Source organism: Tenrec ecaudatus, chromosome 5 (assembly GCF_050624435.1).
Source record: "Tenrec ecaudatus isolate mTenEca1 chromosome 5, mTenEca1.hap1, whole genome shotgun sequence".
Taxonomy (NCBI): Eukaryota; Metazoa; Chordata; class Mammalia; order Afrosoricida; family Tenrecidae; genus Tenrec; species Tenrec ecaudatus.
In genome coordinates, this window is record NC_134534.1 from 142,255,379 (window position 1) to 142,281,022 (window position 25,644).

Sequence of the window (25,644 nt, forward strand, 5' to 3'; positions counted from 1 at the left end):
TTTCCCAGAGGTCCTCAAGAAGATTAACCTCCACTTGGCCATGGTGTGAACATACCTGTTCTCCACCTGGTTTTGCTTGCCTTTCCTTCCCTAACCTCCCTTTCGTTCTCTTCAACTGGCATGTCCCTGCGGTTACTTCCCAAATAAGAACTTCTTACTCTTGAATACTTGTCTCAGGGTCTGCTTCTGAACCAAGTATGGCAGTTATATAATCTCCTGTCAACTTGCAAAGGGGTGGAGTCTAGCCCATCAATCAGGTCACCGCTTGATGACCTCATTTTGAGGCAGGAAGGAGATAAATAGCTCACTGGAGGCCAGATGCACTCTCTCTCCATTTTGTTTTCCTGTTGACATATTTGAGCTATGCTGATTGATGGCAGCCAGAGCCTTGGAGCTGCAGGAGCCACGTAGAGACCCACGTCAGCACTATGATGTTTCCACCACCACTGGATCCACAAGACTTTCAACCACTGGTTTGTGATCTTTCTTCCTGTGTTTGGAGTCATTGCATGTGCTGTGCGAGTCTGAAGAGAATTTATAGACTGGTAATGGACTTTTGAGCTACTATAGAATTTATGAACTTGACCTGGGCGGGGCTGGGATGTTTTCTTAATGTTCTATTGTTCTTTGATATAAAGTTCTCTCTTACACACATATGAGTGTCTCTGTATTTGTTTCTCTAGTCAACCCAGACTAACACACCAAGACAACAGCCTCCAGCCTCACATGATTATTAATTTAGTATTGTCAGATAGCTATCTTCACACCAATTACCTTGACACTTGGAAATGCTGGTATGAGGCAAGTGCCACCATGCCTGAATGCTTTTTACAAATGCACCTGTTTCTGAAGGTCATGGCTAACCTTCAGCCCCGCAGTCAGCATCCTTCACAGCCAGAGCATGATCTATAGCCTTGTAGTAGGCTGCCTGGATTATTGTCTTAGATACTGGGTACTTCCATGCCACTTGTCTTTTGATTGCTAAATAGAAGATGTAGTGATCATAGGCTGATACTTACTCAGGAGGAAAGTCTAGGTGAGCTTTCCCGTTTCATATGGTTCAGTGGCTTCTTCCACATTTAGACTGGCTATTGACACATGTGTCAAAATCGCTTATTCTGATCAGCTTGAGATAAGCTGGGACTGCTGAGCTGAGTGTGTGCTTACAAAAGCAGGGGGGAAAGCTGTTGTAGAATAGGATAGAACCCTCAATTGACAGAAGATTAGGCTAGAAAGCAAGAACAAGGGTTGATTTTTTCAAATCCCTGTGCACAAAATAAGTCTGTATCACATATCGATCACATTCCCATTGTTTTTATATGATTGTTTACAGTGGCACGGTTCTTTTGGGTACTCACAATTCTCTAATATTTTCTGCGGCCACAGTGCTTGTGTGATGGTCTGTAAACTGACCATAATCCATTGTGACATCCTCTGAGAGCCAAGCTTCCAACGACATTAGTCTTTCACACCAGGATGCTTAGCAGGACACCTTGCTGCTCTCCATGGGGTTCACACATCAGAAAGGATGAAAGATCTAAGACGTGGTGTAACCAGCTGCATGTAATGAAACAGGTCAAGGAGAAATGTGAGAGAAGAGAAAACGGTGCCGAAGGAATTGGGGACATATCTCAGTGCTTGTTCAAGGGTCGTTGCTCTTGGTTTCTTCTTTTTCAAATGTAAAAGATCAAAGCAATTTCCCTCATCCTTTGGACCTACGATTTGAAGGGGAAGGAGCAGAATACAAGAAGTCATTCTGAGAAACAGCCGTCTCAAGAGTAGTAAGACCAGAGGGGAAGCTTGTATTCTGCAAGAGGGAGATGAGACCAGCAAGTGGGATCGGGTGGCAGGGCAAACTATTGGGGGATGTGCTAAGTAGTTGAAATTATTGAATACAAAATTGATGACCTGAAAAGTATACCCCCGCTTAATTCAGAATAAAAAGTAAAAAAGTAAAAATAAAGCAATAAGACTACTCTCTGAATTCTGCTTTTGGGCCGTATGACCTTGTCCAAATAATGTAGCCACTCTGTTATTTGCGATTGCACTCACTGCCAAGGTAACCTCTCTGAGCAGAACGGCAACTGTGAGAATGGCGAGGACCAGGCAGTATCTTGTTCCTTTAGGGTTGCTATGAGTCAGGAAAACTCCAGGTTGCCTGGCAACATCTCCCCAGTAGACCAAGAGCATCATGAGGTTAGGAACTAGGTCTGCTGAAGTCATTTCTCGAACATTCACACCCTCACTGTGCTCCAGTGGTCATTCTGCAGGAACTGCATCGAGAAAATGATGCTGAGCTTTAAAAGTGTCAGAACACAGGGGCATGGTGGTTACAGCAGTGTTTAATTGATCTGCAGTGTGGACAATGAGAGGGGAGATCACTTCAAGTTTCTTTCAGTTATTCAAATTACACATACATACATACATACATACATACATACATACATACATACATACATACATACTCTGGGTGCTTACTGTGCATCAAGAGGCTCTGGTGGTGTTGTGGTTACTGTTAACCACAAGGTCAGCAGTTTGAAACCATCAGCTGCTTCTTGTGGGGCAAGAGGGGATTTCTACTCCTGTAGAGATAAAGTCTCAGGAACTCACAGGGGGCAGTTCTACCCTGTCCTATAGGGTCGCTGTAAGTCGGCTTCAACTCAGTGGCAATGAGGTGTGTGTGCATGTGTGTGTGTGTTAACTACGTGCCTGACATGATTTATAGGTATTAGGGAATCTGCAGTGGCCAAAACAAAAATGTCATCCAGAGATCTTGCCTTCCAGCAGGCAATCCAGTTAGCAAGATCAACTAGATAAAGACAAAAGTGTAAGGTGGAAAACAGCAGAACAGTGACTAGAAAGAAGGGAAGTTTGCGGTACAAGATTCAGGATGCCGTGTAAGGCTGTAGTCTAAACCGAATCAAGGCAGACACCGTGAGCTCATGCGAAAGAAACAAAAAGAAGGAAGACCTACGAAATTTAGAAAGATCTAGAGTTGGGAGAGGAAATGGAAGGCTCTCCAGCCTGTGGGAAGTAAGGAAGAAGGGTGACACAAGCTGACTATGGGAGGAGAGAAGTAAGCAAAAATGTAGCTGTTCCCTTTCCTTGCAAAGAACCATGTTTCTTTTCCATCGAAGACAAGGCGATGGTTGTGCGTTTTATGACAGAAACCTTTTCCAAAGGGATTCTCTCGCCCTCAGTGGTCTCCTCAGAGGGCATCCCATTCTCCCCTAGGATAAGGAGCCTCCTCTCCCCGGCTTCTGATTGGCCTGGCGTGGGTGCGTGCTCGGCGCCTCCTGGGCTCCTGGACCGCGTTGGGTCCACGCCTGCTGCAAGGTCTTGTGGGGGTTGTAGTTCCCGCTCCCGTCCGTCCAGTCGCGGGACTTTTGCCGCTCAGCTTCGGGTCCCCTCAGGTGGCCACCCCAGTGGGTAAGGCCCTGGCGGCGCCCCTGCCCCGCGCACCCTCCCTCTGCCTCTCACTACTTCCCAGGCGCCGAGACCGCGGAAGGTAGGGGCTGGGGGCAAAGCCAGGTGGACGAGGATCCCTGGGGCAGGGTCTGGGCTTCCACGCGCGGGCGGGGACGGTGCTGGCGCCGCTCGAAACGGGGCTGTCCACAGGACTCCCCCGCGTCCACGCCAGCCGCGTCTGCACGCTCAGGGCCTCAAGCCCCAGCGCCGGACCCACGCTCTGGAAACCCCTAGCAGTGACCTTTAGCCTTTCCTCACTGGGAAACTGAGGCACGCGGCCAGCCCTGGGCGTCGCACCCATCGTGTAGGGTGGTTTGCCGTTTCCTAAGCAAGTGGTAGGACTGCGTTAAGCACCGCTGGGCTCCCTGAAGTGCGGGCTGAACACGCGCCTAGGCCCTAGGGTCGCAGCAAAGACATTCCGGGACAGAATTTGAGGTGTATCCAAAAAAAAAAAAAAAAAAAGCCCGAATTCGTAGGGATGAACCATCTCCTGGTTCAGTGGTGTTTTCCATTTCAAACGCAGGAATTCTTAAAAGTCATCCAAGCGTGGACAGGGAGGCAGGTAGTGGAACTTGCCCCGTGCTCGCGACAGCGTCTCCAGGTTCCACCTCTGGCCCTGCTACATGCCCTCGGACCAGCCGCTCGCCGTCCAGGCACTTAGAGGGATTTGAGCCTCTCACCCACTGCCCTAGTAGGATTCTGTTTAGCAGGCCCAACCCTGGGGAAAAAATGCTCCCCAAAGTTTGCCACTTGCAAACTGACTGCAATTGGGGTCAGTCAAAAGTGTGCTAGGGACCAGCAGAACATGCTCCTAATGGTTGTTTCCTAAATGGTCGGGTCAGTTCCGGACACGGCGCTCCGGAAGGCGGTGCAGCTTGCACCTAGTAAAATTACAGGTGCAAGAACTCTCCCTTTCAATCTCCGTTTTACGGCCAGCAGCCGGCACAGCGGAGCCTTCTGGGAGTTGGAGTCTGGCATCTCGGTGCTCGGCGGGCTGGTACTCCACCTCCCAGGGTTCTCTGCCCGACCGAGGTGTCCGCTGGGAGATGAAGTCTCAATTCCCGCAGTTCCTTAGAGCAGCTCTGTGATTCGGTCCTCCAACTCCCATATGTCCCTGCGCGGGCAGCCTATGAGCCCACGTGCTGCGGCATTGCTGGAACAGAGAGATGTGTGTAGTCGGTATGTTTTAGGTTCCTTTGTTGACGCTATAAAACTTTTCCAAATATAAGTTGTTACAGTGAGCGCGCGGGCCTTCAAACAAAGCTCGCATATGTTACCATTATCTCTAAATTGCCTATTTTGTAGATGAGAAAATTTGTCAATAGTCACACAGCTAGTAATGCAATGTAAATATAAGTACTGTGCTAGTGTATACTATATAAGTAATATTTAATATGCGTCACAAGTATTGCTAGTATTGCGTGCTTGATCGTAGATTAGAGAGAGAACCATTTTAATGTCTATTTTACATAATAAACAAAGGCTAGAGAAGTTAAACTACTTGTTCAGCATAATTTAGCTAGTGAATGGAAGGAATGGGATTGTATCCCAGCCTACTTGGCAGTCTTTGTTTAGACCAAGACCTACCCAGACAGAGCTGAGAGGTAGCCCACTCTACAGTTACCTCTGTAGTTAAGCACCGAATGTTTGATATGAAAGCATACTTGAGATCATTCAAATCCAAGGCAACAGACACTTGGAGCAGTTCCAGTCATCTAGTAAAAGTTTTGCCACTATTACCTCTATGTGGCTTTATAATAATTTGTTTTGGGAGATGAGGAAACTGGCCCAAGTTAGAAAAGCAGCTCCCCCAAGGTCACAAGATGTGTTTGTATGAGAAATCAAACTAGACCTAAGCATCTATTTTTACCAAGTTCAGGGTCATTATATTTCCATAGCAGTCAGCTAAGCAGGAGCATCAGATGTGTTGCAGTTTAGATAATGGTTTTTTTCTTAGTTTGTCCTTTCTAGGCCACAAAGCAGGACCAAATGTTTTAAAGCTTTTATTATTGAAAGTTCAGAATATTTCATTATTTCAACTGGTGCATTTTTGAACATCTCTAAAGCAATTCACCTGATGCATTTTTTTAGCATCTCTAAAGGCAAACATATAACCATCTCTTGTTAGGTTCAGAGACTAGAGGGAAGTGGGTTAGGGTTGGAGGGCCTTATAAATAACTTAATCTGTTTCATTTTTACAAATGACCCGAGTGGTCTGCCATGTTCACCGCATGCCCCGTGGCTTCACTCTCAGCTCTTGCCTCCAGGTTTCTGGAGGATTTCTAGAACTGTGTTGACCTTTTCAGATTCTTGGTTTCTTTGTGCCCCTCTTAATCTTGTTTCTATACACGATTAGGGGCTATGTTTCTCTGTCCACCTGAATGTACATGCAGCTGTGCAGGTTCTGTGTCATCCTCACACTTGTTCTTAGGTTTGAGCCCACGTTTGCAGCCACTGTGTCGATCTTTGTCATCAAGGGCCTCCTTCTTCCTTGCTGCCCCTGCACTTTACTAAGCATGATGTCCTTCTCCAAGGACTGGTCTCTCCTGGTCACATGACCAAAGTATGGAAGATAAAGTCTTGCCATCTTCGCTTTCCCATGCATGCATATAAGGTGATTGAAAATACACAGCGGGAGGAAAAAAATTCTCTGTCATTATTCCTACATGAATGTAGACCCAGCTTCAATAGGATCCACTTCTATTTTGGGAATTAATCTTCTTTTGGCTTTCAATACTCTTTTCTTTTGTTCTTTCAGACTCTAGAGAAAAAAAAATCTCACACAGTTTGAATTTACAGATCTGAATATGGAATTCTCTGTGTTGTTGTTGTTAGGGGAAACCTTATGTGCAACAGAATGAAACACTGCCTGGTCCTGCACCATCCTTACAATTGTTCTTATGTTTGAGCCCATTGTTGTACCCACTGCATCAATCCATCTTGTCAAGGATCTTCCTATTTTTCTCTGTCCCTGTACTTTACCAAGCATGACATCCTTCTCCAGGGACTGGTCTCCCCTGGTAACATCTCCAAGCATGTGAGATGAAGACTTGCCATCTTTGTGTCTAAGAAACATGCTGGCTGTACGTCTCACCATATAGATTTGTTTGTTCTTTTGGCTGCCCATGTTCTTGTTAGGTGCTGTACGGTTGGTGCTGATGCATACTGCCCCTGTGTATAACAGAATAGACACCACCTGGGCCCGCACCTTCCTTGCAATTCTTCTTCTATTTGACCCATTGTTGCAGCCACTGTGTCAATCTCTCTCTCTGAGGGCCTCCTTCTTCCTTGCTGCCCCTGCACTTTACTGAGCATGATGCCCTTCTCCAGGGACGGGTCTCTTCTAATAACATGTCCACGTCTCACCCTCTTCCCTCTAATGAGTATTCTGGTTGTGCTTCATCCAAGCAAGCTCTCTTAGTTCTGTTGGCAGCCCATGCTACTGCCTATATTCGTCCCCAGCTTCATACTTCACATGCATCCATTCTTCTTTTATCATTATCTTTTAAAATCTTCTTCAATACCCAGTTTCACATACAGGCATATGAGACAATTGAAAATAACATGGCTTGGGTCAGGCTTACCTTAGTTTTTAAAGTAACTGTGTCAGTCTGGGTTGACTAGAGAAATAAATTCATAAACATGCATATATATATGAAAGAGCTTTATAGACAAGAGCAGTTGAATATTGAATAAACATCCCATCCTAGTTCAGATCAAGTCCATCAGCCCAATATTAGCTCATATGTCCGATACCAATTTATAATGAATGGCCTCTTTATACTCACGAAACACATGGACTGACACCAAATGCAGGACGATCACAGCCTGGTCGGTGAGAAGTCTTGTGGATCCAGTGGCATTGTAAGCATCTCAGTGCTGGCAGGGGTGTCCATGGGACTTCTCTGGCTCCAGAAGTCTGACTCTTTAAGCCTCTCTTCATGTGTCTTTCCCCAGGGATGTCTCACAGGGAGTGAACCAAGAGAGAGAGTGTTACCTTCCTCTAAGGAGGAAATGCAGGAAATACAGGAGTTCCCAGAATCCTCAGGAGAAGGCCATCCCCACACAGAGGCCTCATTGGCTATATCCTGATTGACAGGCTAGACTCCACCCCTACACTTCTTAATCCTCAAATTGACACCTGATTATGTAACTACCACGGTCACATCCTTGTTTTTCCCTATAGGTTATCACAAATGAACACATGAATTTGTTAGGATTATATGAAACTTGTGTTTCAGATGACACATTGGCCCTTTCAATGATGTATTTGCAGATAAAGTTAACACCTCTTGCGGGTGAAAGATGATTTCTACATAATTGGATACTAAAGTAGCAGCTTCATAACTTATTGGCTAGACATTCCTGGAGACAGTCACTGTAGGAGAAGTGCTTGTTGTCGCCCCCCCCCACCTTCCTACCCCACTGCTCCCCCAGGATGACAGGCTGAACCTTTAGCACACTACCAAGCAAGGGAATGCTGTTGGTGGAGCTGAAGCCACACTCCTAGGCAGAACAGAGCCCTTTTCTGGGCTTCATTTTCCCTTCCCTTTGTGCCATCTCAACATGTAAGATGTGGCAGGTCACTGTCCTTTCAACATCTGTATTGCAGAGAAAAATCTCAGTCTGTGAGGTCATCCTCCATGGGGCTGTCTTTGGAAAGACCTTGCATGGGACATCTCAGATGAGGCAAGAGCAAGACAGCAGCAGAGAAGCAGCAGAAGGAGGAGTCTGGCCCCTGTGGCGTGAATCCCAGCCCTTCCGCATAAGCAGATTCCTTTTGCCCTTGGTTTCCTTTTCTGTAGAGCAGGCATACTAAGTATTTCGATCTCATAGAATGATCAGGAAGATGATATGATAGTTTGTTTAAAACTTTGAGAGTGTCACATGGCACTCAGTAGCCTGCATACAGTAGATAAATATTAGCCCTTTTGATGATGGAGCATGGACATTTGGTATGTGAAAATTAAGATTCACTCTAGATTTAGACTTGAGACAAGTGTCTGTTTAAAAAAAAGAAAATAAAAGGATTTTCCATTTTTTCCCCTTAGAGTAGGAGGCTTGGCCATAGCACTTTAAATATGAAGCACTCCACACCCCTTCAATAACTGCTTGGCAATGCAGTGATGTTCTCTGGTATGGGCTGAGAGACCGCAGTGCTCACGTCTGCCCTGTCAACCTGTGGTTCCATCAGTAGATGACATCTTGGATGGAAAAGAGAACCGCTCCTGTCAGTGGTGCCTTCTGTCCACTTCTAGACAGGGCTTGGCCTAGCTGTCCCAGGAGGGGCCTCTGAGCCAGAGGGAAGCAATTGTCATCCACACAGTGAGTAATTCCTGAGCAACGGCCATTGGACCAGCCACATCTCCTTCTAAAGCCTACAGCATTCCTAGTCACAAGGCTACTGATAAGGAGGTGAGTTACAGAAAATGGGGAGATGCAGCAGACAGGGAAGGAGCAACAGGAGCCAGGGCCACCATCAGAGTACACAGGATGGAAGAAGAGAGAGCTGAGGCCATCCCTACCTGAACATGTGTTCCTTCAGTAAGTGTGTTCAGCACCGAGAACTGTGCCAGGTGCAGCACTGTGCACTGCAGATGCGCCAAGAACCGGGCTGACAAGAGGTGGGGGGGAAGGGGTGCGTGTCAGGCTGGGGTAGGGTCATGAGAAGAACCGAAAGAGAAAAGGAAGGACTGAAAAGGAGGTTGGAATTTGTTGATCAAAAAGAAGGCCTGTGTGCATGGGGTATAAAAATCAATGGAGCGGAGAGAGGAGGTTGTGGAGGCAGGTGTGGTGATGTCATGCAGAGTCTGCTTACTTGTATTAGAAAAGAGTTTTGGCCTGTATTCCAAACTCTTGAAAATTTTAGTTGGAGAAATTAAATGAGCAGGGTTTTGTTTGTTTGTTTGTTTGTTTTTCTTTCAGGTTTTAAAAGATGCTTTTAGATACCCAAACCCCACTGCCATCTAGTAGCTTCTTCCTTATGACGACACTATGTAGGGTTGGAGGCTATAACTCATCTCTCCCCAAACCGCTGGTGGGATCGAACTGCTGACTTTTGCAATTGGCAGTCCAGCATCTCCCGGATGGCAGCAATAGGGCTCCATGGATTTGTGATCTTCCACGTGGGAAGATCAGTTAGGCCAGTGCTTCTCAAAGTTCACATGCTCGTGTGAAATTTCCCATTTAGTAGGTTCAGAAGGAACCAAGGATTCAGTATTTTGGACAGACTGATGCACCGGGCCACAGAGTAAATTTTGAATGACAAGGACTCAGGAGACTCTTTTTCTTTTTCGACTTAGGAGACTCTTGAGGTGGTCCATGTGAGAGATGATAGTGGTCAAGAACATAGGGTCTAGAGAGTAAAAGACCTGGGTTTTAACATCGGCTTTACTGTTTACTAGCTCTGAGACCAGGGAGGCGTCTTAATCTCCTGGAGCCTGCATTTCCCTATCAGTGGGATGAGGGTAACAATTCCTATTTCAGAGCGATCTTTTAGGATTTCAATAAGGTAACCAACACACAGAAAGTGTTTAACACCGTACCTGCACGTGGAAACATCCCGTAAACGGCACCTTTGATTGCACTCATTATTAACCAAAGCCATAACTTGATTAAATCTGGTTCATGCTTCCTGGTTATCATATTTTGAATATTTGGTATGATAGATGTTCTTCTGTTCTGCTCTTGTTGTTTATTTCTAATAAGGAAGGCCACTTCTTTAGTTCTTTATAAAATTTTGAGTATTTGGGCAAATAGATCTATTTCAGCTCACACCATTGAGTTCCTTTAATTTTATGGTAGAAAAATTGCATGTCTTTAAAGCAACATATTACATATGGTTATTAGAATGGAAATTCGAGTCACCTTGCTTCTCATGGGAAGTTTATTTAAACTAATTACGGTGCCTCTTAATGTAATTGAAACCTGTTTGCATTGCTTTCCAGCATTAGTTCTCTGTTCTGGCTGCAAGTTAGAAGCACGTGTGGCAGGTCCCCTCCGTTGCTGCTGCTATTGGGTGCTGCAAGGTTGATGCTGACCCACAACGGCCCCATGGGATGGAGTCCTACTTCCCCAGGGGCGTTTCTCCTCTGAGGTGTTTGCAGGAGGAGCTTGCATGGTCTTGGGTACTGCCTGGCTGCTGGGTGGGTGGAGCTGTCCACCTTGACCTTAGCGGCTATGTACTGAAACCTTGAGCCACCAGGTTTCCTTGGTCCTTTCTGGATCAGTTAAATCGGAACAATGGAGAAAAGAGATTGGGTACCAGCTTTGTGTTTCTTTTGTTTGCTTTGAAATCTGTCCAAGTAAATTTCCCTAGAAATGCACAGAACATTGAGATAATAATCAGCTATAATCTAATAGATAAAAGGTGAGGATCAAACTGAAAAATGCCATCGAATCAATACTGACTCATAGCTAGCTGCCCTGCAGGGCAGAGTAGAACTGCCCCTGTGGGTTTCCATGGCTCTAACTCTTTATGAGATGAGAAAAGGCCTGCTGGCAGGGCACTGTGTACCCACTATACACCGGGACTACGTGGTGCAGGGCATGAAACAGCTAGAAAGTAGTGTTGTGAAGGATGTGGGAGTGAAAGGGATGATCATTTCCTCTCTTCATCCCCATGTGTTCATGGATTTGATGATCTAACTATGGATGGTGTCCTGGGTGATCTTGTGGGTTCAGTTGGCTGTTCAAGCCCTCCAGTTACTTGTTGGAGAAAGATGGAGCCTTCTGCTCCTGTAAAGATTCACAATCTTGCAGGTCCCATTGGGCATGTCTGCCCTGTTGTGCAGGACCTCTGTGAGTTGGACTAGAGTCAATGGTAATGGGTTATTTTGGACCAGTGACAATCCCGCCCTTGTTTTAGCTCTAGCTCTGCTTACAGCAGTCAGGATGCTCTTTCTGCTGAGTTGCAGGATGTGTTTCCTTCCCTGGTGCTTCATTTGTTCCATTCCTCACTGCTGTGGGGTAGGCTCAGGCTGGAGAAGTGTAGGACCAACCCGTTAAAACCATGTTCACAAGAAGTTGAGTTAACGTGTGGACGAGCCATACAGCATTAAAGGTTTCAACTATTGTTCAGCTCAAATAGAACCCCCCCTTTCACTAGTAACATTCTTACATTCCAATTCAGTACTTTGAAATGAACCAGAGAAAGAAAGTGCCTGTCTTAAAGCCTCTGCTAATAGTCATTGCCGATAGCATCTTGGGTGCATATTGGGCTGCTCACCGCCATATCATCAGTTCGAATCCACCGGGTGCTGTGTGGAAGAAAGATAACGCTTTCTGCTTCCCTAACGAGTCACAGCCTTGGACACCCATAGGGGGAGTTCTGTCTTGTCAGAGATGGTCCCCGTGGCAGTGAGCCAGTTCCTCTCCTTTACAGAGGCCCTGGAGGGCTGCTCTGAGTTGGAATGAACTCAGCAACAGTGAGTTTGATTGACTTTTGATGCCTGCACTTGGAATTGTTGCTGCAATCAAATCTATGAAGTACCTTTAACTTTATGGGTCACTGGTAATCTTTTGCGACCCCTTCCTTTACAATTTGTTTTCCTTCATAGAAACGGTGCCTGTTTACATGTAGTTGTATATTTATTTAATCATTTTATTGGGGGCTCATACAGCTCTTATCACAATCCATACATACATCAATTGTGTAAAGCACACTTGTAACTTTATTTATATCTAAGATCTTCTACCCACTGCCCCAGGAGCCCTTGTGGTATGATAGCCTACGCACTGGGGTGCGAATCACAAGGTCAGCAGTTAGAGGCACTCCAAGGGAGAACCGTGGGGCCATTTGCTATGGAGCCTCAGAAACCCACAGAGGCAGTTCTACTCTGGGCTGTGAGGTCTCTCTGAGCCAGGACTGACTTGGTGGCAGGGAGTTGGAAGTTTACCCAACATCCAGGAGTGTTCTTGGTCTGCACTCATACTGCTCTCACCAGCCTTTCTGCTCACCGAGAGGTGGTTGATTTTGTTTTGGGTTTTGTGTGTGTGTGTGTGACAGTGCAGGAGCTTGAGTTTTCTAGTGAGTTGACTTCATAGAGAAAAAAAGAAAAAAGGGGGCAGGGTGGGAGAGAGGAGTGTTTTTGCTAGAGGATTTCATCTAGTTTCAAAAATTATGTATTTCAGAGGTATTTTGTATGTGACTCGGAGTTTTTCTCTTTATGAAAAATAAGTAGGAAGAGAAGAGGACATTGAGAAACTGACTAGCAGGTTTGCAAAGAAGTCTATACACTGACACTATTCAGGAACTTAGAGACTCGTTTTGTGTCCTTTTAGACTCTCAGCTATGGGAGCCCAGAAGCACCAGCGATAGTGTTTCGGCACCCCCCTTCCCCCCCCCGCCCCTGAGGTGTAATGCACGCATGCTGTAGTTGGGTACAGTCTGGAGGAGACTGCAGGCTGCAGTCATTTAACCAATGAAGTTTGTGGTATGTGGTAAGAACAGATTTTCAATTTTTCTGCAAGACTTGAAGTTCCTTCCATGTTTTCAGTTTTGGGGAAAAAAACCCAAAATACAAAAACCAAAAAACATCTTGTCATGTTCAGTTGGTTCTCCTTAGCAGGTGCTTGGCGCCCTAAGAACGATTGGAGATGGGGGTCTGGAAGCTGCTGGAATAAGATTGTTTCTCTCCACCTTGAAGCACTGTTGAGTCTTCTTCCATATTCTTCCCCCCATCCACTCCCCCCAGGAATTCTTAGACAGGTGAGAGTAGAGGTGACAAGGAGAGCAGGGAGCTGTGAGAGAGAGAGAGAGAGAGAGAGAGAGAGAGAGAGAGAGAGAGAGAGAGAGAGAGAGAGAGAGAGAGAGAGAGACATACAAGCTGTGGATGGTCTCCAACAACAAAAAGGTGGTAAGGAGTAGAGGAAGAGAAAGGTTATTTTTTGTTTGTTTGTTTGTTTGCTTTTATATCATCTGTGTAAATAAAATTAAGTCTCTGCTTGCCAATAACCTCACTCATCATACAAAATAAATAAAACTCAATGCCATTTAGTTGAATATGACTCATAGTAAACCTATGAAGGGTTTCTGAACCTGTAAATCTTCACAGAAGTAGAAAGCCTCATCTTTCTCCTGCTGGTGGGTTTGAACCACCAACCTTGCAGTTAGCAGCGCAACCTTTACCTGACAGCACCACCCGGGCTCCTATCATCATCCAAACCAAACTGAACTCATTGCCATTGAGTCAATGCTGACTCATAGCGACCCACTGTGCATTTCTGAGACTCTAACTGTATACTTGAGTTGAAAGTCCAGTTTTTCTCCCACGAAGCTGCTGGTGGTTTCGAACTGCCAACCATGCAGATCACAGCCCAATATGTAACCACTACATCACCACTAAAAAGGAGAATTAACTCTTGGATTCCCTGAAGTGACTTTTAAGTGTGTCAAATAATCTACTTATCACAATAGACCATCCAAGTTGGTAGACCACTTCAGTGAAAATGACAACTCCCCTCTTCCCCTTTTTTCTTGTTTTACATCACATGAAAGGGGAATATTATTTTTCACTGAATTTGGTCTCCTAACTTGGATGGTCTGCTTTGATGTGTAGGCTTTGTGAAGTATTTAAAATTCACTTCAGGGCACTTATTTAAAATGCACTCTTCCCTTCCTGGGAGGACTGTATCCTCACAGGAAGTGGGGCAGGGCCACTGTGCAGCTCAGCCCCAGAGGCTTCCGTTCATATCTTCGTGTATAGGAGATTTTACAGGATATTTTCAGAAGAGGGGCAGTGTTACAGAGAATACAAACAGCAGGTGGCCACTGCAGTCTGGACTCCCAGTTGCTGGGTTCCGCAGACTTCAGGTAAAAGCCAGGCCAGGAAGCTTGGGTAGCCAGTGGCCACAAAGGAATGTGCAGCTGAGGTCTCCTCTTGGCTCCTCTGAGCAGAGGAGAAAGCTTCCGCTGTTCTGAGGCTTCCTCTGTCTAGCCTCTTGCACTTTCCAGGGGCAGCGGGCCAGCTTTCCCTGGCCTAGAGGAACTAGCAGTGTTTGGCTTTCTAGTGCAGACGGAAAAGCGGGCCTAACCTCTCTGGGTTGGGGATTGGCTGGAATGGCAGGTAGGAGTCCTGGCCACAGGACCCCAGAGCCCCTGTCTTTCAAGTGAGCTTCCAGGTGGTGTAGATGCTTCTGGCCCAGGGGCCACGCCGAGACGAGTAAGGTTCTAGGTTTTCACGGCTGCTACTATGTTGTCATTTTGTTTGTTTCTCTCCTTAATCGTGTTTCTCTTGTTTGAGGTGGAAGTCTGCACTGCAGATTGGGTTCCCGTTTAAGGGTTTTAATACAAGTGGTTCTGTGACATTTGTCACACTTCCCACAATGTGTCAGCATTCTCATTATTGGCATCTGTCCTGTTTCCATCCGTCCAGCTTTGCTGCCTCTCTTACCTTCTCCTCTTCGCCGTCCGGTCAATCGTGACCCTTGGTCTCAGGTAGATTTTTATTTAAGAGGGCACAGTACTTATGGGTGATATTGTTTATTTTGTAAGCAAATCTAGTATTTGGCTGAAAGTTTACCTCTGGGAGTGTCTTTAGTTCCAAATTCAGAAAGTATTTGGGGGGCCATTGTCTTGGAAGTAAGCAAATCTCTCCCTCTTCCCCTGCTTCCCTGGAGGAATGAAATGGTCTAAAGCAGCTGAAAAAGCAGATGCCTATACTTTATTCAGGAATAAGGACTAACTATGGTACAAAAGTTTTAATTGCCAGGGGGATGCTGACTCACTTTATCTTATTTTTCTGAAAAAGGGGAGGTAGGCCAAATAGACTTGGGAACCTATGCACTAGTTTATTACCCTACTAGTTAGTGTGTCCTCTCCTAGGAATTTAAATTTTAGTCTGTGCCCTTCTGTTTTCAGGTAATGAATACTAGTGTTTAGATATGATGCACATATATTATTCTATTATGAGCCAAAGGTGACCTTGGACAAGTGAGGTTGTTTGGCAGAGTTTTATTATCCTCTGGAAAATGGATATAATAATATCTAATTTGTAGAGAGGCGTGAGCTAAAAGTATGAATCTATATAGGCACAGTGCCTTTCTTATATAAGTGCTTAGGAAATGTTAGCTATTATTTTTATTACTGTTATTGCAGTTTTATTATTTGTGGACTCATTTCCAGATCTACAGGCCTGTGCATTTCCACTTTCTGCGTGTAACATTTAGACAGGGTCCCTGGCTAAGTCTCAGCTTCCTCACCTTTAAAATGGGCATTCTGATGGCAACTACCTAATACATTGTGCGGATTGAATGAGATTCTACATATAGGGCCCTTGACTTATACTAGTTCTCACTATTATGAATAATAACCACGGGCTGTGAGGGGTCCACATAAACAACCTGTTCCCCTGGGGTCCGACTAGTTTTTTTTGTAACTATGTTACAGTAGACTGTTGGTCAGTGGTCGATGGAACCTATCATCCTGTGACAGCTAAGTAAGAGTGGTTCAGGAGGGTCAGGAAGCAGTTAGTACAGGGCATGCTGGTAGGTGGCATACGACATGAGAGCCTGGCAAAAGTCCAGTAGGAAATCTGACTCACCACTGATGATTGCTCTAACCTTATGCCTACGGGTCTCTCTGAATTCCTGGCTGGTGTGTAGATCCACTTCCTGCTTCTGACCTTGTTCCTCTGACCAGAACTCTCTGACTGAGAGTTCATTTTGATCATCTCTAACCTGCCAGAAACATCAGTTTCTATTCCCAAATCCCAGCTAGGTCATTGACCATTCTTCTTGGATATGATTAATTCCTGTATTAACCACTGAGTTACTCACTCCATGAGAATTTAGTAGACATTCTTATCTATCAGGCACTGTGATGGGCATGGTTATATGTCCATCAGGCAACAAGAGAGGTACACAGTCCATGACCTCATAGAGTTTACAGTCTAGTGGAGGCAGTGGACAGGCAAACAAACTGATAGGTAATTATAAAATGCCAAGTACTAGTAAGAATACATATTAAAGTACTGTGGTCTTGAAAGGACTGCTGAGCACAAGGTCCATGGTTGGGGGTGTATGGGTAAGTGGAATCTAGAGAAACCCCATACTTCAGCCCTATTTTTCTCAACATTCACAGTCCCTGAATCCTTCCCAGACTTGGAATACTGCCTTGTTTATGAAGCTAGTAAGGAGCCCTGGTGGTGCAGTGGAAGAAAGCGCAGCTTTAACTGAAAGGCCAGCCATTTGAACTCACTAGCCACTCTATAGGAAAAGACGTGGCACTCTGCTCTTGTGAAGTCCACTCCCTCCAAGGAAGAAAGAAATCTAAACCTATTGCCATTGATCCCGATCCATAGTAACCCAGTATAAGGTCTTCTAGGCTTTTTATTTAACCTTTATGGGGCAGTGAGCCTTAATTTGTCTGAGGCATGACTGGTAGGTTTGAGCTGCTGCCCTGGAAGTTACCAGTCCAGTGCTTGTCTTGGAAACCCTATGGGGCAGTTCTCCTCGGTTCTATAGGATTGCTGAGTCAAGATCAGTTTGATGGCAGAGGGTTTAGTTCTGGCTTTATTAAGTTAATATTGCCCATTTCCTTTCTCTAGAAAGGAAGTTCAGTGAAGGCAGAGATCTTGTTGCTCTAACCCAGGGTACAGAACAGTGTGTGGCCTGTGGTAGACACGGTGAATCATGTCTCTTCATTAACATCAAGATCTGAGTTCTCCTAAGGGGTTGTTGCTACATGCAGTTGGGCTATTTGTGCTAATGAGATAATAGGAATGTTCAGATGTTCCTAGGAACAATGTCAAGGAGGGACTCCTTCAGGAGGGCATAGAGTGAAGACCTGACTACAGGGCTCTGGAGACTGCCTTCTAGATTTGCGTCTCATTAGCTGTGTGATCTTGAGTACTCTCTGTGTATCACTTCTCTGTAAATTGGTGTGTTAGAGTTCTGTAGAGAAACAAAACCAGAAATTTGCGATTAAAAATGCATATATATGCATAGATATATACAGCACAAAGGAATATAACAGCTAATTAGTCCACACAGCAGTGCAGAGGGCTCAGTCAGCTCACTTCTGTGAAACAGTTAATATACTGGAAGTCCTTCACCTCGAGAGTGCTGTTGGGTCCAAGGTCAAGGAAGCAGACAGCTGAGTCTTCTGTAGAGCAATGCAAGCAGTCCAACCACAGGCAGCAAACAGCAGGGTGGGTCACCAAGAGCCAGCCAGATGATAGGTTCCGACAGTCCCCAGCTCAAGCGATGTATACACCAGCAGTGTGGCGAAGCAGGTCTCGAAGGAACCTCAAGTTCTAGTGACACAGTGCATGGGTTGAGTGTCCCACAGGTAGTGTAGCTCTAGAGTTGAGGCAGAGGACTAGCTAAGGCAATTGCACACTCGTCTGATCACCAGAGAGCAAGAGAAAGACAGGCGGGGCTTGCTGAGTCATTTATCTCTTTGCCCTCCAATCAAACTGCAACCTTATTAATCCCCCATGTTCTTATTGGCCAGGTTGGCACAATGAACCTACCCATCACAACTGGAAATGATAATGCAGCGAAACTTGTGAGTGTCAGAAACAACAGGACTGCTAGTTTTTCTGGGTCTTGTCAGTTTTCTACCATTGACTGAGTTTATTCTTGCCACTTTTTTATCACTCATTTTAGAGGAAAATATTTGAGCTTTCCTCCTCTGACAGGTTTCTCTACCTTATACAGGTTCTGACTTTTGCCCGTTTGACTGTACTGCTTGACTCTTGTAGTTGTGAGGAGTAAGTGAAATCGCCGATGGATAGCACGCTGTGTCCAGTGTTTGGCACACAGACACGCAGCAAGTTCCACCTATGATCAGCACCATTAGATTTAGTATGACACTCCATTACTGGCCAGGAGTTATGCGTATGTGCCCGTTTTCACTTTGAAAATCACAACTAGATTTTCCCCACCCCAAATAAAACGCACTACCTTCGAGTTGATTCTAACTCATAAGCGACCCTACATAGGATTGTTTGAGGCTGTAAATCTTTGCGGGAACAGATAGCTTCAAATTTCTCCCTTAGAGGGGTTGGGGGGTTTGAATTGTCAACCTTGTGGCTAGCAGCCTAGTGCTTACCCAACACCACCACCAGGGCTCCTTAGACTTTCCCCATAGTCCCGGGTTATTCAGTGGAGTTGCCAACTAAATGTAAATGCCATATAACGTTTCCTAAAACTACTGGCAAAGAATAACCCAGGATTCAGTGCACGAGCGCATTCTCTCTCTCTCTCTCACTCTCTCTCTCCCTTTCTCATGCTAGTTGATATTAAAGACAGAGGAATAGAAATCAGAAAACAAACACACGCTGTACTGTAATATTTAAGTGCCTTCTCATAAACACTTAAGATTCTCATTAGTTCAACATCAGAAAAATGATGCATATTAATATTTGTCATCAAAGGAAAGCTTAGAAATCAAAGCAGTAAACAATTCTCGTAGTCCAAGGATTATATAATAGTGAGTGCATTTTTTATATGACACCCACCGAACTTGTTTTCTTTGTAAGATAGGCATACATTTAATCAGAAAAGTTCAGTGCAGTGATCTGCTGATTCAGTTCATGTATTCAATATGTGTTTTATGTCTGGAAAAGAGAACCCCCTGTACCTTCACTAGCTCGCTCTTTTCATTGACAACTAGATCTCTTTGGGAAAATAGCTCTAGGTAAATTGGAAGACAGGAGCTCTGGAGTGGTTAAGAACTCAGCTGCTAACTGAAAGGTCAGCAGTTCAAAGCCACCAGCTGCTCCATGGGAGAACGATATGCCAGTGTGTTTCCTTAAACACTCACTCCCTTGGAACCCCCTGGGGAAGCTCCCCTCTGTCCTCTAGGGTCCCAGTGATTAGGGATCAGCTCCACAACACTAGATTCTGGGTAGTTTGGAAAGTAGCTCTAGGTAGACTTTGGTGGAATCGAGGGTCTTTCCTATCTTCACTGTGCATTCTCTTCTCAAATTTCTCGCTTCTTCTCAGTTCACAGTGCTGCTGTTGCCAATGTGACGGAAGCATGCCCCAAGGCCAGGAGTGAGTGGAAGGAAAGTGGGCTGGTTGCCATTATTACTCCCAAGCGGTCAGGCTTTCTTCCCTGCTCTCACAGGGCCCGAGATGACCGATTCACGTCATGTCCCCCTGAAAGAACACAGTTCTGGGAGGTACGAGACTGGGTTTTAGTTCTGGCTCTTTTCCTCTGTTTGGGCTTCAGTTTCTACATCTGTGAACAGAAGGCCTTGGAACTCAGTTAATCTCTAAAGTCTTGTCCCTAGATAACATCCTGTGATTCAGCTGGATGTTCCGGGGATCTGGTGAGCCCTGCCTTCTACCCTCTAGCGATAAACAAAAGCAATAAAAGACCAAACCAAACCTGTTGCTGTCAATTCAATTCCTACCCTGGAAGCCAGAGTAGACTGCACCATTGTGTCTCCGGGTGTGTTGCTTTTGACATTATGGAAGCAGACCATCAGGTCTTTGCTCCCAGGAGCCAATGATGGGTTTGAACTCCTGACCTTCAGTTAGCAGCTGAGTGCTTAACAATTGCAACACCAGGGCTCCTTCTTTACCCTCCAAAGAAAGGTAATTGCTTGGACTACCTGACTTTGGGTCCCAGCAGACTTATATCTTGCTTTAGGTAATTCACATTAGCTTTCTTTTTTTCTCTCTCTCTCAAATGCATAAGGTAGAAATAGTGTCAAGTGGCTGTAAACCTGAAAGAGATATTTGGAAAACATCTATGGTTGTGTTTGGCACATTATGAGCATGGTATAATGATGCTGTGTTATTATATTGATCATTAATGCTATTCTTGTTAGATGCCTTTGGGGCAAAAACACTGGGACTCATTATGACCCCATGTGCTACAGAATGAAACTCTGCCTGGCCCTCCTGCACCTTCCTCCAAGTTGTTGCTGTGCTAGAACCCATTTTTGCAGCCACTCTGTCAATTCATCTTGCTGAGGGTCTGTTTTTGGCTGACCCTCTGCTTTATCATGGAGTACTTACTATCACTCAGAATCAACTCGATGGCAGTAGGCATTCTTTTTTTCAGGTGGCTGCTTGATCAAGCATGAAGCCCTTTCCCAGGGCATGATGATCCCCTTCTCATATGTTGAAAGTATGTAAGACAAAGTTTTTCTATCCTCACATCTAAGGGAGTATTTTGGCTATACTTCCTCCAAGACAAATTTGTTTATTTGACTGACAGTCTTATGGTATATACTAGTGTTTCTTAAAGTAGGCAAAATCTCCCCAGGGAACACTGGGTGATTCAGGGAGGCTGCAAAAAGCAGCTACATACACTGGGTTATGGACTATAGTTCAAACGTTTTTAAATGCTGAGGGTGTTGAGCAATTTTTGTCTCTGAAATGGGCACAGAAGGCCAAATGAGCTCGGGAACCTATGGATACTCAATAAGCTTCTTTGTCAATAGCATGATTTAACTGCATCGATTCTTCTTCATTGTTCACTTTCACATGCATATGAGGTGATTGGAAATGCAGGGGCTTGGTCAGGCACACCTTAGTTCTCCAAATGACTATTTTGTAATACTTTACAGAGGTCTTTTGCAGATTTGTCCAATGCAATATGTTATTGGATGTCATGACCGCTGCTTCCATGAATACTGATTGTGGATTCAAGTACAACAAAACCTTTGACAAGTTCCATCTTTTTTGTTTCGTTTCTCATGATGTTGTTTATTGGTCCAGTGCTTGGGTGGGATCCCCCAGCTCTCCCCAAAGATAGCCTGCTAGACCATGTGACCCCTTCCCCCACCACCTCTCTAGGGCAGAGAAGGAAGGTGCAGTCCCTGACTCCAGCATTCCAAGAAGCTTACCTCTCCTGACCGGGTCTGTACAGCCCCTTCTCTCAGCGTTCCAGACGCTTTACTCACCAGAGCCCATCCTGATTCAGACCCTGCAACTGCAGCACCAGAAAGCTTCCTTCCCCTTATCAGTACATACGTCCTTGACTCAAGCCATATATATGTTTCACTGCCAGGCGCGAATTCCCTGACCTAACTCATTGGGTCTCAGAACCTGCCTGGGGGCTCAAGATGCTCCCATCCCTTTCTCTGCTCCCCCTACCCTCCCAGAAGTTCTTTCCCTGCCTCAATAAAATCTTTCTCAACTTCACATTTCTGGCTAAATTCTATCCCTGTTCCATGCCTATGTCTCCAATCTCTCATCCAGTTGTAAAGGTTTTTAAAATGTAAATTATTATTGGAGTGGAATCCACCCTAAAGGCTGTAGTCTTTCATCTTCATCAATACATGCTTCAAGACCTCTTGGCTTCGGCAGGTTGTTAATGAGCCTTGTTCTAATCTGGATGTTGCACTTTCCTTTATTTAGTTAAAACTCTGAGATTATTTGCTTAACATAGAGATTGTATAGTATGGTGAAAAGATACATCCCTGATACATGCCTTTCCTGATTTTAAACCACTCAGTATTCTATGTGCAGGTTCTACATGAGCACAATGAAATGTTATTGAATTCCCATTCTTTGCAATGTTCTCTATAATTTATTATGATCCCCACAGTCAAATTCCTTTGCATCGTAATCAAAGCACAAACAAACATCTTTATGGCCATCTTTGATTTCAGCCAAGATCCATTTGAGGTCAGCAATGATAGCCCTTATTTTATATCTTTTGAATCTGGCTTGAAATTCTGGCAGGTCTCTGTTGCTGCACTGCTGTAACTGCTTTTAAATTTTTTCAACAACATTTAGTTTGCACTATTAAGGATGTTTTTCAATAGTTTTTGCATCCTTTTGTTGTTGTTTTGAATAGATTGTTTTAGTTGGTGGAGAAGCTACATAGCTGGCCCAATCACTAGTTTATTCATTTATTCATGTCTTAAAGCAGCTCTGTTCTGGGTCTTTTATGTTTCCTCATCTGAAAGATAGGATGGAAAGAGGGCATGCCTCATTGAGTCAATGTGAAAATTGATTGAGATAATACACAAAAGCCACGTGGTTCACTTCCTGGTACATAAAACCAACCAGACTCACTGCTTTTGAGTCAATTCCAACTGAAAACCACTCAATAGACAATTTTAGAGCCTGTAAACCTTTATGGGAGTAGGTATCCTCATCTTTGTCCTGAGGAGCACGGTGGGTTTGAACTGCAGCTCAATGCTAATCCCACAGTGCCAGCAAGGCTACTGTCTTGGGATGTAGTAAACACTTGATACAAATTAGCAACACGTTAGCTATCCTTTGTACTGTTTGTCACAGTGCTGGATATAACTCTTTGTGAATGAATAGGGTCGGAAAGGCGAATAGGGGTAGCTATAGTCATTAAAATACACATGGAAATAAATCTTCTGTTGTCTGAAGGACCCACTATTTTCTGTAAACATCTCACCTATCATAGTTGTTGTAGGCTACTGTCCAGTTGATTCTGACTCCTGGTGGCAACAAATGATGTTGGATCTGGGACTTCTTTGGCTTCTGATGTTCAGGTTCGATTATCTGGCTCCACATGTGAGTTAGAAGGTAGAAGAGAGCTTACAGTTGATCACTTTGCCATTCACGTTACGAAGACCTTTGCATAGATTCTCTCCTCTTATCGTCACAGCAACTCTATGAGGGAGCTACTCTTGTCATCTCTGCTGAATACATGAGGGCCTGAAGCAGCGTACTTAAGGGCATTGAGTAAGCGGTCCATGGGACTGGGACGTGAACCAAGCTGTTCAACTCAGTGCTTGAGCTCTGCTAGTTGACGTCCTCAGGGGGAAGAAAGGTCGGATGTGCCTCCTAGCGACTTATCTGCATAATGAAATCTAATGCATCAAGACAGGGACGTCAATGGGCTTGATTTTAACAATCATATAGCAGATTAACATTCATTTTGATTGTTTCCAAGATCATTCCGTTTCACATAAGGGGCTGAATTTCAGTACAGAGTAGTCTTATTTAATGAGACATCAATATTTTTTCTCAATCAGCAACATCAAAACTGTATTTATGGAATTAAAGAAAACGTACTTCATTTGTATAATGGGAATCCTCATGGAAAAAGAATTTCTTTATCTCGTTCTGTTGCATAGTTTGCAGCTGTTGGCATCAGTCTGTTTTTTGAAGCACAAAAACACATTCTTTTTTGTTAACCTCATTGGATCTGGAAGCAGATAGTAGCTACGGTTTGTTTTAATGACTCCAGCGTCTTGGTCAGAAGGCCCAGATTATTCTGTTGTATTTAAGCAAAGTTTTGCACCAATTACATAAAAAAATTTATGTTAGATATTAAAACACAAAAATGCTAAAAAAAAAACAAAACAAAACCCGACCCAATGTCATTTCCAATATTTTAGGGCAAGCTTTTCTAACTTTGCACATTTGTGTTTGTTGTATTGTATTTTTAAATCAGGATCATGGTTCACATGTATTGTTACTTCTTTTTCACTTATCATTATATTCTGCACAATTTTCCTTATCATCATCATTGACCGCATCATACTCTGCCCTTAGAGGGTGACATTCCTTTTTAACACATTGCAATAGGTTAATATTTACTTTTCTCCCACCTTTTTCCTGATACACATGGGGGAAAATGTTTTCATAAATGCATAATCACATCCCTGACTCTTTTCTTAAGCTATATCCTCAGAGGTGAAGACACTGCTATTTTTTAGGCTACTGGGGTAGCGTCTTAGATTTCCTTTCCTTTCCGTAGTGCTCCTCTGTGGACGTAGGATTCCACTAACAGTTTGCCTAAACTCTGCTGCCCAGAGCTTCAGAGAGAATAGAGAACAGGAAGCTGGTGGATCAACTAACCATATCGGTCTTCAGCTCCATTAGTTGATTAAAACAAACCTGTCGGCTTGTCTGTACCAGCACAGAATGCTTTCAGCTGGAAGTAACAGAAACCCTGACATGGTGGCTTCAGGAACAGAGGTTTATTGCTCCCATATAATAAGAAATCTGGGAACAGTGTCTGTGACAGTGTCCAGAAGATCAGCTCTGAGATTTTCATGGCATTTCCATAATGATCACAGCCTGGCTCTGCCTGAAGCAGGCATCATGTTTGTGCTCAGAGCCCCAGGAAGGGAAGAGAGGATCGAAAAGGAGCCACGTTCTTTCATGGTTGTTGCATCTAGTGCTGTTCACGAACGTTCAGCCTTGGTGATATATGCAACTGAAAACCTTTCCGTACAATCTATCGGATTTTAGGTCGATTGTGATCATCTACTTTCTTCTCTTTCCAAAGTACTGTGGAAATATTTAGCGTAATGATATATATCTGTTAGTTCCCACGTATAAAAATTTTCGAGACACATTTTTGATCCTAAGATGTGTTAGTCTGATTTTAAAAATAAAGAAGATAGTTTTTTCTATAAAAAGGAGAAGTATATATTTCAGACATAATTATGTCACCCAGATGTGATTCCCGCTTTCCTTTGGGTGTGTGCCTTCTAGCCTTGCTTCAGACATCTAAACAGTAGGATGATTTGAAATTGTGCAGGATCCAGCTTAGTGTCTAGTACCTGGCAATTGTTTTCAAAATGACTTAATAAGAAATTAAAAGAAATACACTATCAATATTTTCCCTATAGCTTTGAGTACTCTCCTCTGGCTGCAAACTGCTCAATTTTGTGGATGGTCTACGATTTTCATTAGGTCTCCATTATTTCACTCGTGGATATTTCCCCCTCAAGATTTCGGCTGTAACAAATAGTTCTGTAGTGAATTTGTGTGTGCGTATGTGTGTGCACACAGATCTCTCCTGACATCTTTAGATAAATTCCCTTCAGAAGTGGAATCATTGGGTCCAGGGAGAAAAACAGTTTCAAGGCCCTTGATGTATATCACCAAACTGCCTACTTCAGCCTTGTCGCTTTATATTACCACCAGCGATAACAGTACTTCTGGCCTTTAGTTTGTCATTTTGAATAGACCTACCTTTTTTCGTAAGTGACAGAATAATGTGGTTCAAAACCAAACCAATACAAAGAAGTATGAAGAGGCGTTCGTTCTTGATGGCATCCTCATGCTCCCCTAGTCTTCGTGATCTCCGTTAGGCGGTTTCTTTTACTTCCTTATTTTAGATCGTTTTCTGTGCTCTTTAATGCACACAGGCAAATGTGTATTTAAATGATTAGTTTCCTCCCTTTGTTACACAAAAAGTGACATACAGTATGCGCTGTTTTTCTCCTGCCTGTATTTGATCTGACTGCTGTATAATGTTGCATCATACGAGTG

At 44.2% G+C, this 25,644-nt stretch overlaps 1 protein-coding gene across 3 annotated transcripts in view; it reads left to right on the top strand.

Moving 5' to 3' along the window:
- The first annotated feature begins 3,379 nt into the window (after window positions 1–3,379).
- Window positions 3,380–25,644, top strand: part of FHIT (fragile histidine triad diadenosine triphosphatase) — a 1,786,389-nt gene continuing 1,764,124 nt past the window's right edge. The window contains exon 1 of one of the 3 annotated variants that reach the window (XM_075550745.1): window positions 3,380–3,508. The gene's annotated coding sequence lies outside the window, so the exon portion shown is untranslated. Of the gene's footprint in view, window positions 3,509–4,596; window positions 4,648–14,162; window positions 14,282–25,644 lie in introns of those variants that run through there. The other 2 variants (XM_075550742.1, XM_075550743.1) reach the window with 2 other exon arrangements.